The sequence below is a fragment of the Diabrotica virgifera genome, chromosome 3 (genome assembly GCF_917563875.1).
Source record: "Diabrotica virgifera virgifera chromosome 3, PGI_DIABVI_V3a".
Classification (NCBI taxonomy): domain Eukaryota; kingdom Metazoa; phylum Arthropoda; class Insecta; order Coleoptera; family Chrysomelidae; genus Diabrotica; species Diabrotica virgifera.
The window spans coordinates 201,367,443-201,382,842 of record NC_065445.1 but is presented as its reverse complement, the minus strand read 5'-3'; positions in this window follow the sequence as shown (position 1 = coordinate 201,382,842).

Here is a 15,400-nt window from a genome sequence, read left to right as displayed (position 1 = left end):
TTCTGAAGCTATTTCCTTGTGGCATTTTTATAATTAACTATTTAGATGGGAAATAAGCCACAATTAAATTGAAAAAAATTTGAAATGACCGATTCAATTTTATTAACGTTTCGACGCCCAAATCGGGTGTCGTTGTCAGAATACAAAATACTACTAAATTAAACAAAAATGTTGTTGCTTAGTAAAAAATTCTTCTAATAATTTATTTAATCTGACTCATTTATATCGGCAATTCAGACATATATTATACATTTTAAAGTAGAAGACATAACGCTGACAACGCTGACGAAACCTATGAAGATGATTAATATTATAATACTAACCAAGTTCACTATTATGCTTACGTTTTGTTTTAGTTTTTTATTTCTATTTTTTATGTTAGTTTAGCCTTTACGCTGCTGGTCAATAAAAAACTGTAAACTGAAAATTTCATTTTATTTAAGCTGATTCTAGCTTACCCATAATAAATCCATGGTCGAGGGCTACTTTTCACCAAAATAATGCTTAAAATATTTATTTTGTTAAAAAGTTCGCTTAGATGCAACTTGGCATGCCATTTCCAAATGAAGGGTCCGGGGGAAGAACGATGAATGTCAATCTGCAAGCATTTTCAGTAAAATGAGAAACAAAGTTACTTATTCATTGTTTTTCCCCTTGCATCCAATCTTGTGACGTGATTTTAAGACGATTTTCATCTTTATTTCCCCTTGGTCATTCACAGGTTGATAGTATTCTTTTTAAACTAACAGCTTGCACAAAAATCACAAAATGACCAAAAATTGACATTCATCGTTTGTCCCACTGACCCTTCAAATGTTACATTAGTTGTAAGTTGTAAGTGACATGTTAGTGTTAAAAGTTGATAACTTTACTTTTTCTTGTCTTTTTCCATATTGGAAAACAAATTTGCATCGTATCTCTAAATAAAACAGTAGCTAAATAGTTAAGGAACAGTATTTTTGAGCTGCAGATTGAATTTCATGTTTAACAACATTATGGTACCTAACAGCTCAAATATGTGTAAAATCTTTAAACCCGCTTATCTCAAAACTACTAATTTTCTAAGTCTTCTACTTTAAAATGTATAATGTATGTCTGAATTGCCGATATAAATGAGTCAGATCAATTTTTTACTAAGCAACAACATTTTTGTTTAATTTAGTAGTATTTTGACAACGACACCCGATTTGGGCGTCGAAACGTTAATAAATTTTTTTTTCAATTGTGGCTTATTTCCCATCTAAATAGTTAATTATTGACAATTATTTATACAGGTCCAAGAAAACTTAGTTAGAATTAAATTGATTGACACAAAAAGAAGAATGTATGTAATTTATTTAAACTTCCGCAACTAACATAGGTTTTCTGAACATCGGTGTCAGAGACCGACATAAAAAAATGTTTCCGTTGACACACTTTCAAGCGTAGGGTTGTGTTTACTCCTTGAAGGAGTGAAATTAAACAAGAATGATATTTATTTTTAATTTATTAAGCCTCTTAAACCTTAGCAAAGTACCAAAAAAAATAAAAACAATTGCAGTGGAACCCCGATAAGTCGGCCCCCGATAACCCGGACCATTTTTATCAGACAAACATTTCAACAATAAAAATGTATGTAATATAATATTTGAGAGATAATGGGTATTTGTGTAATTTGAACTACATATTATACGATAGTAAAAATGACTCATGGCTAGCAATTCAGTCGAATTCAGAACTTTAATATTATCATTTTATTTATTATTTAACATTTTTATGTTGCCAATCACAATTGGTTGTAATGATAATTACATTTTTGTTAGTTTTTGACGTTTCGACTTCCAATCCGGAAATTGTTCTCAAAAAAGGAAAAATTAGAAAATCAACTGATGTTGGATATAAAAATGTAATTACCATTACAACCAATGGTGGCTTAATCCCATCAAAAATACAATTGTCAAACATGCCAAAAGAAAACCGCTTCAGAACATTTTTATGTTGATTACTTCTTACTATTAAGTACCTAGCTTGTTTTGTTTCTTAAAATCATATTTGTCTTGAGATGAAATATAATTAGAGATTGCAATTGCTGGATCCAGCATCCAGCTAAATCCAGTGCTTTTTTCACATGCTGGATCCAGCAAATCATGCTGGATCCAGCAGCGCGGATCCGCAAACGTCAAATTCGAAATAAGTTACTTCATGTCTTCATTAGCCTCTTTATTCAAATCCGTGAGTCGGCAACTTGCCATTCTATCGAGCTGGCAGTAGCTCAGTATGCTGGAAAGTTTCTATAGCTTTAAAGTTTGCATCGATAAAGCGTCGATATACATTGATTCTGTCATAAAATTCTCTGCTGGCGAGTGGTCAATATTCAATGAGTTTATCGCCACTTTTAACCGGCTGTAGAAGCTCTTTACAGAATAGAGTCCACTTTGATAACGACCGACACAACCATGAACTTTGTCTTAAACAAACTAAATAGCCAGGACTTTAGCCTTAATGCCGATCTATCGGAAGCACTACGCAACAGAATCACGGAACGGCGTCTCTATGAGATTACAGGTACATTAGTGTATTTACAAAATCAAAAAAAGTATGACGAAGGACTTAACAATCCTGGTTACTTCCCCATACCGAAAAAGAATGCAATGCGACAAGAGGTGAAAAATTTGTTGATTCGTATAAATAAACAAGTAACTGTGGAACCAGTGCAAGATATAATGGAAGAAGATGGGCCAACTAAGGGTCGATTCCCACTATACCTCCCGTTTACTTTCCATAACCATTCCATACACCTCCCATTAAAATTCTATTCTCACTATACGTTCCGTTTACTTCCCATACACGTTCCATACACCTTCCATTAATTTAACCACCATTCTCACTAGACGTCCCGTTTACTTTCCCCATTTAATATTCCACACATTTTGTACCGGTTTGGTAACATTTTACCCTAAATTTTTGATTCGAATACACGTGTTTTTCCGGCTTGATGTAATATGTGGTCTGAAGAAAATTTAATAATAGAAATGTAAAATATACATGCGGACCAATGTAAAAAAAGGTTATTTCACATTTTTGTTTTCTTACCGGCGCGCCGCGGCGTGAGAAATACAAAATAAGATTTACTATTTTATTTGGGCATAAGCCACAATTCGAGTTTGAAATAAAGTTTACTTGACGTTTCGACTTTCACTTCGGAAATAGTTATCAATATAAAAAACATTCATAAATTAAAAATTTAACTTTGTTTCTGGTGAAGCAACGCAGTTGTAACAAGCAGATATATTATAATTGAGTCACCAGAAAGCGTAAAAGTAACGCACAACTTGGAGGAGCCTATATTTTTCTTACTTAGCTTGTGGTGAAGCAACGGAGTTGGAACAAGCAGATATATTATAATTGGGTCACAAGAAAGCGAAAAAGGTAACGCACAACTTGGAGGAGCCTATAGTTTTCTAACTTCGCTTGTGGTGAAGCAACTGAGTTGGAACAAGCAGATATATTATAATTGGGTCACCAAAAAGCGAAAAAGGTAACGCACAACTTGGAAGAGCTTATAGTTCTCTAACTTCGCTTGTGGTGAAGCAACTGAGTTTGGACAAGCAGATATATTATAATTGGGTCACCAAAAAGCGAAAAAGGTAACGCACAACTCGGAAGGGCCTATAGTTCTCTAACTTTGCTTGTGGTGAAGCAACGGAGTTTGAACAAGCAGATATATTAGAATTGTGTCACCGGAAAGAGAAAAAGGTAACGCACAACTTGGAAGAGCCTATAGTTTTCTAACTTCACTTGTGGTGAAGCAACGGAGTTGGAACAAGCAAATATATTATAATTGGGTCACCGGAAAGCGAAAAAGGTAACGCACAACTTGGAAAAAGCTATAGTTTTCTAACTTCGTTTCTGGTGAAGCAACGCAGTTTAAACAAACAAATATATTAGGTTTGTTCCAACATGAACTTTTGGACGGTCCAGAAACCGTCACGAAACTACTTGTACCGTTTGTTGTGCGCATGTTCGTAATTGTATCGCCCAGTTATCGTCCCATGACGGTAATCATATATTTGTCATTTTTGTTGGTGACAGCTTGTGTGCTTTTAGTCGATCAAAGGCTCAAAAACTTTAAAGAATTAAATCCTAGTGCGCAAGTCAGTCCAACCAGCACATTATGCATTTGGCCGATTACTGAAATGATCATCACGAAACCGTCACCGAAAGATCACAATTCTTGTTGGAACAGTGGGAAGGACGATCCGATGACGATCATATTTTTGTTGGAACGGATTTTGTTTACTGCGCAAAAGCGTTACCGTTTCGTGACGGTTCTCGGTCGTGTTGGAACAAACCTAAAGAAATTGTGTCACCGGAAAGCAAGAAAGGTAACGCACAACTTGGAAGAGCCTATAGTTTTCTAACTTCGCTTCTGGTGAAGCAACGGAGTTGCGACAAGCATATATATTATAATTGTGTCACCGGGAAGCAAAAAAGTTAACGCACAACTTGGAAGAACCTATAGTTTTCTAACTTCGTTTCTGGTGAAGCAATGGAGTTGGAACAAGCAGATATATTATAATTATTGTGTCACCAGAAAGCGAAAAAGGTAACGCACAACTTGGAAGAACCTATAGTTCTCTAACTTTGTTTCTAGTGAAGCGACGCAGTTGGAACAAGCAGACATATTATAATTGTGTCACCGGAAAGCGAAGAAGGTAGTCCCTAAAATGTTCAGGACTATATATCCCAGGATGTATAAACGAATGGACACTAAATAGAAGAAAAAAGAATGGAACAACCACATAGCAGAATAGAGAGACACGTGTGGTCAAAATAGCAAGAAATAAATCACCAATCGATAGAAGTATCTGCCGAACAAGCAAAAAATGGAGTGACAATATTCCGTAGAGGTTATCAATCCGCCGATGAACCAGCGGAATTGCTTAAGAAGATATTGGATGAAGAAAATATTTTAATTCCTTGGCAACAGCCGCCCAAAATATTGCCGTCTTTAAATGTATTATCACTGTCTTTTTTATTTTCAAAATTAAAAAGTCATGTCAGACAAGTTCTATAAATTTTTTATTGTCCAAATGTTTCTCACCATGTATTCCCCCTATCCATAACCGCTATGTATTCCCCCAATCCATACTCTACCTGACAAGTCACACCTTGTCGTAGAAAAAAATACGTGACTGAACCGCGAGGTAATAGCAATATTCACACTATCCATAGGGTAACCGAGACGTCGCCGAAAAATACGTGGCCTGTATTGAACGCAAAGATTCGGGAATGGTAGGTAAACGTAACGGAAAGTGGGCATATACTATATGATTTGTATTTAATAATATTTTATGGAAACGGAATGCCATGCGTATTGAAAGTAAACGGGAGGTATAGTGAGAATAGACCCTAATCCGGAGCCCGTGAATTTTACTTTGGAACAAGAACTTGAGATTGAATTGAAACGAGAAAGAAAACATTTATAGGATTTTGGAAAAGGATATGGCGGTTTATGAGCACGAAGGAGTGAAAGGCGATCGTTTGTCAATGGTCTATGATATTTGATGACCTTAAAACCGACCAGCACAGAGGCCGGAAAGGCTTTCTCCGCAACCGGCTATATGTGCAGTTCTGTGCGAAGTAGGTAAGACCTATGTTTTTAAGATATCATCATGTATATACACCGTTCTTAGGCGTCAACGCCCTTCGGTAGGGATCTGTGGGGGAGTATCACCGAGCCGCAAGCCCTTATCCCTTGCCGTACTGCTCCCTCATAGGTCGATCAGATGGACCGCATATTCCAGTCTAAGCGCCAGATTCATATTTAGAATTTTATACTGACGCGTTAGCCTTTTTGTTTTTCCGATGGCCTGGCTTGGGCTTGAACTCTCGTACCTCACGTCGAAGTGAAGTGCGGGTCAGCCACTAGTCGCACTGAGCTATCCGATCGACTTTTTAAGATATCACTTTCATAAAACTAAATAATTCGTGTTTCTGTTGTTTAGAAATTTAACAATAAAGACAAAAAAAAACATTAAAATCGTGTTTTTATTTTGATTCCACATTTTGCTGGATCCAGCTGGATTCACGCCAATCTTGCAAAAATCCAGCTGGATGGAAAATGCTGCTGCAATTAAATATAATACCACCAAATAAAATGTATGTGCATTTTGGATGTGGTATTAGAATATTACACTCTAGAATCTAGAAATTGTCTACTTTTTCCGTTCCACCAATTCAATTTGATGTGAATTTAGAGAAAAATAACGTTTTCAAAATAGAATTTTACCAAAACGTTGAAAATTCGGATGGCCCGGAAGCCTTGTCCGGGACGCGGGACACGACTTCGTAATTCGGGCCATGTCCCGGATTTTTCGGGCTAGTTGGTCACACTACTCATGGCACACGACGTTCATTGTCGTGTTATCGGAAACAACAGGCACCTGTAGTATCCTTTATTTATTTCAAACTCTCTTAGCATTGTTTAAAAAAGACTAAAAGACTATTAAAAAACTTCTTTTTTAAACAATGGTCTTAGTCTTCACTGTTATTAAATAACATAACATCGTTGCGATTGAGATCGTATTGTGTGTAGTACAGTCATATTGTTCGCTTCCGTTCTGTAATCGTTCGTAAATCTATTCAGATTTTGTGTTTGCGTGTTTTTTGTCTACGTAATGGCAACAAAACGTAAAACTGTTGTAGTGACAATGGAAAAGAAACTAGAAGCGTTAGGTAGAATTGATAAAGGTGTAATTGATAAGTATGGTTTTTCTCATGAGCATTTTTCAGTGCGTCACAGTTTTTCGATTTCTTTCTAACGCATTAAATTGTATATGACAGAAAAAAAGGCACGTCGGTGATTACTTTGGTAATTATTCTAGTTCGGTGATTATTCTAGTTGTCGATAGATGGCGATAATAGAAAAAAATTTATTTACTAATTATATAATATATCTACGAATATAATATGTACAATTTATAAGACTATACAAATCAAAGAAAATACCATTTTATAAATGCAATAAAGAAAATTGATTTGTTTTTATGCCCAATTGCAAATAAAATTTGACAACTGTCAGATTTAACTAAAATGTCATGTTAGAATAAATGTTATAAATGTATATTATCACGGACTTACCTTTTTTTCTATCATTTGTGACGCACTGAAAAATCCTCATGAAAAGAACCATAATTGAGATGTGTACTGTGCATATATATTTCATGTTATTTCAATTATAACGGAGTTTATCTGTAAGTATACCGTATTTTATTAATTTTTACCATTTTCTCCGGCTAACCCGGATTTTCGATAACCCGAATCGGCCGCGGTCCCGATTAATCCGAGTTAACGAGGTTATACTGTATATCACATCTCATTTGTGACAAACAAGCTGAATTTTTCCACTGCTGTTTTTTGTACGTAGCTTCACCTTTTACTCCTGGCAAGTCGGTTACTAACTTATCAGCACTTGTTCGCACGTTCTTTCGTTAATATAAATATTTTTTTTATCTAGTACGTTTCATCGATGTCACGTCCAACATCGGTCTCTGAGACAAAATTTGCCGATAATTGCAAAATCACTTGACACTGAAGACTCAAACTTCAACACAAAAAACATACACCTGAATCAGGCAACTACTGATGGCGGCGAATATACGTAACAAACAATTTGGATATAATCGTAGAAACTCTAAGTGATCGGTCTCACAGACCCAATGTTAGTCACGGAAGGTTAACTCAAAATATGTACATTCTACTGCTGACAGAAAACAAAAAAATGTTTATTTGATAAATAAACATTGTTTGTTGCTTAAATTCAATATGCAACCTACCAACAAGCAGATGGGTGGTAGCTTGAACATTGAAATTAAGGTGATACAGTAGCGATCAACAGGTAGCCAAAACGCGTTCCAAGATTGCGGCTGTAATTTTGAATATTTTTTCGAGATATTTGGCACTCGTATTCGTAATATAATAAAGAATGGCGGTACAGAGCCCAATTTGAAAAATATATTAATATGTGGAAATTACTCTGTAATTAATTACAATATTAAAAAAACGAGCCTGTACCGCCATTAAGAAGAACAAAAAAATACACTTTCTTCGAATAAACTTTTTTATCCGATGCCTAGATTTTGTGTCATTTTGGAACTACTAATGAAATAAAAAATTTTAGTAGTTCCAAAATGACACAAAATCTAGGCATCGGATAAAAAAGTTTATTTGAAGAAAGTGTATTTTTTTGTTCTTCTTAATGGCGGTACAGGCTCGTTTTTTTAATATTGTATTTAATTACAGAGTAATTTCCACATATTAATATATTTTTCAAATTGGGCTCTGTACCGCCATTCTTTATTATATTACAAATAAGTGTGCCAAATATCTCGAAAAAATATTCAAAATTACAGCCGCAATCTTGGAACGCGTTTTCGCTATCTGTTGATCGCTACTGTTTCCTCTTAAGCGAGAATCAATGTTTATTTATCAAAAAACATTTTTTTCTGTTTTGTGACAGCAGTCGAATTTATTTTGAATTAAATAAATTACTTACATTCTTCTTTTTGTGTCAATTAATTTAATTTAAAAAAGTTTTTTGGACACCCTGTATAAATAATTATGTTAATGTTTATATTACTGAATAGAGAATTGAATAACCTTTCAAATGAGCTAGCACACGACCCCTATTCCCTATTTAAAAATAAGGGGTGGGGAAAGTGGAAGGGAGGAGGTTAACAAATGACAGATGTATGTACCGTAAAAATGTGTCCCCCTTAGACAAAAAATCGACCTATTTCGTTATTTCCTTAAAATCTAATAAATACTGCCAACTATCGAGGTGGACTGTTTTCTTTGGCCCACCCTGTATATTTTATTAGCAATATGTATTCTTCTCTTAACTTTTTCACTGACATTGTTATCTGCGGTAACTAGTGAACCTATATATGTAAAAATTTTCACGCTTTCGATGTTATAGTCTCCTATTGTTAGATTCTGTATGTTTCTTTGGCCTGTCGATTTGCTGGCCTTCATGTATTTAATGTTTAGGCCACTATCTTGTGCCGCTCTTTCTATCGCATTGAATGCTTCTATCAATTCTCTTTCGCTTCTAGCTATGATATCAACATCATCTGCGAAGGAAAACCTCACAAGTGTAAAATTCGTTTAAAGCAATTTGGTACGGTATTTTAAAAAACATATTTGAAAGTAAATCATCATCATCATCATCATCAATGGCGTTACAAGTCCTCGTGAGTCTTTACCGCGTTTACTATTGCCTTCCATGTTTGTTGGTTCTTTGCCACTATTTCCCATTTCTCTAACTGGATATTTCCATCTTTTTCTAGGCCGTCCTACAAACCTTCTCCCATCTGGCTTTTCCTAAAACACATTGTTTATAAGGCGGTTGTCGTTACTGCGTATCACATTCCTTGCTCATTTGAGTCTGTTGGCCTTTATATATCTTACTAGATTCTCCAACAGCGACTCGTAACATTTGTCACGCTGCCTCTGCAACTGCCATATATCATTCGAAGAATTTTACGTTCCCACACCAACAATTATTTACTTCTCTTTTTGTTAGCATCCATGTTTCGTTTTAGAAAGATTCGCAAAGAAAAATCTGTTTCCTGCCATTATTCGCATTTCATCTTCTCGATCTAGTTTGTTGTCATTGGTGATTGTTGTTCCTAGATATTTAAATTCTTTAACCACTTCGAAGTTATGATCCTTTATAGTAATATTTTGCCGGGTCATAGTCTAAGAGCTAGAGCCGAAAAATCATCGTCATAAGTAATATGGAGTTTGGCATGTGAAATGTGTATTGTATATTGATAATTATAACCCCTTTCAGGCTGACACCTCAGTGGATACAGGAAGTAGCAATAAGGGATGAAAGGGGAAAGTTAGTGTAGTCTTTAAAGGTTTTCACCTCCTATTTTGTTAAACCTCCATCGATTTGCATGAAAATTGGTGACTAGTTAGAACATACCTCAGGAAATAAAAATGATTTGGTGCCAACTTGCACTTTTACCCTGGGGGTGGATACCGCCCCTTCTCGGGGGTGAAAACGATTTTATTAAAAATAACTCCACAAATCGATAAAGGGGCAAATTATAAGTAAAATTTGTTATATCATGTTATTAAAATAAATCAATATTTTTTGAGTTATTAAAGATGAAAGATTTGTCTGTTTAAGAACACATGCGTGAAGTTACGGATGATAAAAAGAACATATTAACTAATTGTTTATTACTAAAATATTATTTTCATATTATTTCGACATTATAAATGTAGCAAAAGTGTATTCGAATATGTCAAATGTACCCATTATTGGACACCCCCAGTTTCTGGACATATTCAGTTTATAATGAAAAAAAAAACTCAATTAAATGTCGAAATAATATAAAATTAAATACTAACATACAATTAATTAACATGTTCTTTTTATCATCCGTAACTTCACGCATATGCTCTTAAATAGACAAATCTTTGATCTTTAATAACTCAAAAAGTATTGATTTATTTTAATAACATGATGTAACAAATTTTACTTAAAATTTGTCCCTCTATCGATTTGTGGGGTTATTTTTAATAAAATAGTTTTCACCCGCGGGAAGGGATGGTATTCACCACCAGGGTAAAAGTGCAAGTGGCACCAAATCAGTTTTGTTTCTTGAGGTATGCTCTAACTAGTCACCAATTTTCATGCAAATCGATGGAGGTTTAACAAAATAGGAGGTGAAAACCTTTGAAGACGACACTGACTTTCCCCTTTCTTCCCTTATTACTACTTCCTGTATCCACTGAGGTGTCAGCCTGAAAGGGGTCATAATTGTCAATATACAATGGACACATTTCACAGGAAAAACTCCATATTACTTATGACGATGATTTTTCGGCTCTAGCTCTCCGTCTATCAATCGTCAATCCATGCCAAGTGGTCCAGTATTATAAGTTAAGTTGGTTGCTTGACTTTTTTTAATATTTTTTATTTTTCTAACTTAAAACTTCTGTCTATAGAGAGTATAAAATCGCATTCATTGTATTTAAAAAAAATTATTTTGCCGATGACGGCCATTTTTGTTAAAGCGGATCGATCATTTTCACGGAAAACATGGCTTCGCTATTTAGCCAATATTTTCACTAAGGTTTGTCCTAGAACAATAAATCAAAAACCACACTTTTTAGAAAAGTATGCTCTAAAAAAAGGCCTATAGCATTATTTAATTTCAAACTACCCTTAAGGCCTTAAACGAACCTCAAAGTTTGAAAAGGTAAACTGATGAAATGCCATTTTCAGCATTTTTTTAACAGCATAATGCAAGCCGATAATGGATTGTAATTTTTTTTCTGGAAAGAAATAGGTGGATACTTTAAATAAAAAAAGTTTGAGACTTGAGTAAATTTTTTCAAAAAAATCTCAAAAATGTAATTTTTTGAAAAATCTGAAAGTTTGACCCCTTGTATCTCTGATGGGCATGGATGAAAAAATTTGAAATTTGGCTAAATGTTAGCCCCTAGCAAGTAGAATAAGGAGTAACAATTTGGAGTTGCAGACTTACGTCTATAGGAGTTACAGCCGTGAAAAAATGGCCAAAAATCCAAATGGTCAATATTTGAGCGTTTGCGGGCAGGGTAATTAAAATTCAAATAAACTGTCTAATGAAATAAAAATTAATCTATTTTCACCAGATTTCACAATGAGTACAGAGTCGGCCAAAGAAAAGAGTTCGCCTCGATACTTGGCTGTTATTAGATTTTAAAGGAATGCCGAAACAGGTCGATTTTTATTTTTAAATTACAATTTTTTTATATATACCTATCATACATATAGTATATAGTGACATCATCCATCTGGACGTGATGACGTAATCGATGATTTTTTTTAAATGGGAATAAGGGTCGTATATGTTATCTCATTTGAGAGTGTTCAATTCTCTGTTTAATAATATAAACAATAATATCATTATTTGTACAGGGTGGTTAAAAAAATATATTTTTTAATTAAATTAATTGACAAAAAATATAATGTATGTAATTTATTTAACTCAAAATACATTTTATTGCTGTCAGAAAATAGAAAAAAATTATTATTTGGCAAATAAACATTGCTTTTTTGCTTAAATTAAATGTTCAAACTGTCAAGATTTAGGTGGAAGGCTGTTTGTGATTTAATTTAACCGAAAAGATATGTTTATTTGTGAAATAAACATCTTCTCTATTTTCTGACAGTGGGGTCCGGACAAATAATCCCCGGACAAAAAATCCCCACAAATTATCCCTGGACAAAAATCCCCACAAAAAATCCCGGACAAATGATCCCCACAATTTTTTTTTGGACAAAATATCCCCAAGAAATATTTGCTGCCGAATAGTTCTCTAAAAGTTTTCCCGAAATTTTAACAAATTTCGAATTCCAATTCCATGCTGAAAATTTAAAATTTTATATGACAAAAGAGTCCGAGTTTTTTCAAAAATCGTGGAAGATATGGGAAATGAGCTAAGGCTCCGTTTTCATGACAGGCGCTTAACGCGCGTTTTGATAACACGATAAGACCGTTCACATACTAACGCGCGTTTTAGGTCATTAAGATGCGCGTTGGCATGTGAACGGTCTCAAGTAAAATGTATGTAGTTGTAATCGCGCGTTATCAAAATGCGCGTTGAGCGCCTGCCATGAAAACGGGGCCTTAACTCATTCCCCATATTTTCCACGATTTTTGAAAAAACTCACACTTTTTTGTCATGTATAATTTAAAGTTTTTAGCATGGAATTGGAATTCGAAATTTGTTAAAATTTCAGGAAAACTTTTAGAGAACTATTCGACAGCAAATATTTCTTGGGGATATTTTGTCCAAAAAAATTTGTGGGAATTATTTGTCTGGGGATAATTTGTGGGGATTTTTTGTCCGAGATTATTTGTCCGGGGATTATTTGTCCTAGCTTCCTGAAAGTAGTAGGTACAATGAATTTTGAGTTAAATAAATTACATAGATTCTTCTTTTGGCGTCAATTAATTTAATTGAAAGAATTTAGTCACCCTGTATAAATTATGATAATAATGTTAATTTTACTGAATACAGAATTGAACACGCTTTCAAATGAGATATCACACGACCCCTATTCCCAATAAAAAAATCATCGTTTACGTCATCACGCTCTGATGGATGACGTCACGTAGAATGAAATATATGCTAAAAAATTGTAATATAAAAATAAAAATAAACCTATTTCGGCATTTCCTTAAAATCTAATAGGTAACTATTGCCAAATATCGAGGTGGACTCTTTTCTTTGGCCCACCCTGTATAAATTTGTATTAATTGTGAAATCTGATGAAAATAGATTAATTTTTGAAGTTATACTTCTTTACCGGCGATAGAGGGTAAATTTTTATATGGGAAAACCTAGCGACCGGGCGCATGCGCATTATAACTTTGTTCTGATTGGATGTTCAAATGACATGTCAAAAATTATTCAATATGGTGGCTGTGGCACAGCTGTAGATTATTTATGGTTGTTGCGTTTTAAAATTTGTGTGAAAAGAAACAACAAACAAAAGTTAGTTAATAGTTATACTGCCTTTTTAAATAGTTTTCATATACCTATATTTTTGGACTTTTGGACTATTTTGGACAAGGAAAACTCATTCTAATTTGGTAAGTACCTAGTTTTTATTATAATCATATTGTAATTATACATTTGGATTAGGTTGAAATACATACATTTATTTTCTCAAGAATGCGGATTTTAGAGAGAAATCCCAAATTAGGTTCGATTTTTATTTTTAAATTATGATTTTTTGGCGTAGATTTATTTATCTAGTAGGTATGTAATGCTTTGATTTACATACTTAATTTGATTACCAACAAAAGTTCTACCAATCTTCATCTAATATATTGTTTTCTTACTGTTTTGTTATATTTTTATATTTTCTTCCACAAAATTTAAACTACATAATTTTCAAAACAATTGTCAAACAGTAAAACGTTCAGTTACCGTATTTTTCCACATGATAAATAATGTGCGATTGGACGAGTGAGTCTACGCTTCGATTACGAGTCAAAGCGGCACGAAATTCAAGGGTTCAATTCCCGATGCAAGTTTTATTTTTTTATGCATATTATGATTGTAAGTATATTTGTTATATAATTTTTTTTTCAGCAAATGCGTATTTAAAATTTTTGCCAACAATTATTATCGTCCAGAAATCATTTTTTCTTTGTGGCATTTTTCAATGTGTTTGTGTGCGTTTTATTCTTTTATTTTTTTAAATTTTTGGTATAGTCTTAAAAATCACATAATATGTAGTAGAAGTATAACTTCTTACGTGTGTACAAAGTACACACACATTCTTGTTATTTAATTAGACAGTTTATTGGAATTTTAATTACCCTGTCCGCAAACACTCAAATTTTGACCATTTTGATTTTTGGCCATTTTTCAGGCCTGTAACTCCTATACGACGCCGACGTAAGTCTGCAACTCCAAATTTGTACTCCTTATTCTACTTGCTAGGGTTTAACATTCAGCCAATTTTTTCATCCGTGCCCATCAGAGATATAAGGGGTCAAACTTTGAGATTTTGCAAAAACTTACATTTTTGAGATTTTTTTTGAAAAAATTTACTCAAGTCTCAAAGCTCAAACTTTTTTTATTTAAACTACGTACGTATATCTTTTTCAGAAAAAAATTACAAACCATTATCGACTTGCCTTAAGCTGTTAAAAAAATGCTGAAAATGCATTTTATCAGTTTACTTTTTCAAACTTTAAGGTTCATTTAAGGCCTTAAGGGTAGTTTTAAATTAAATAATGCTATAGGCCGTTTTTTAGAACATACTTTTCTAAAAAGTTCGGTTTTTGATTTTTTGTTCTAGGACAAACCTCAGTGAAAATATTGGCTATAGAGAAGCCATGTTTTCCGTGAAAATGATCGATGCGCTTTAACAAAAATGGCCGTCATCGGCAAAATAAATTTTTTTAAAATAAAATAAATACAATTTTGATCTTTCTATAGACTGAAGTTTAAAAGGTAGAAAAATAAAAAATATTAAAAATAGTCAAGGGACCACCTTTGCACCCTTGGCTTGGATTGACCCTGCCTTGAGCGATGATCAGTGTGCCTGCTTTAAAATTTAATTCCAATCACTTGAAAAGTAAATTATTTAATTTCCTATATTTTGTGTTCAAGAAGATTGTCGGATTTTGCTCTATTAAAGGTAAATGAAATGAATATAATTATATAATCAGTTGAGTCCGCGAGTCTTTACCCGTGCGTCATCATTTAAAGCATACGAAATAAGTCGAAAATCTATTTCACGCAACAACAACTGACAGAAAGTGGCTACTGTTTCGATTACGGGTTTTATTATTGACGTTATCAAATATATTGTATAGGTAGAATGTCAAATGTA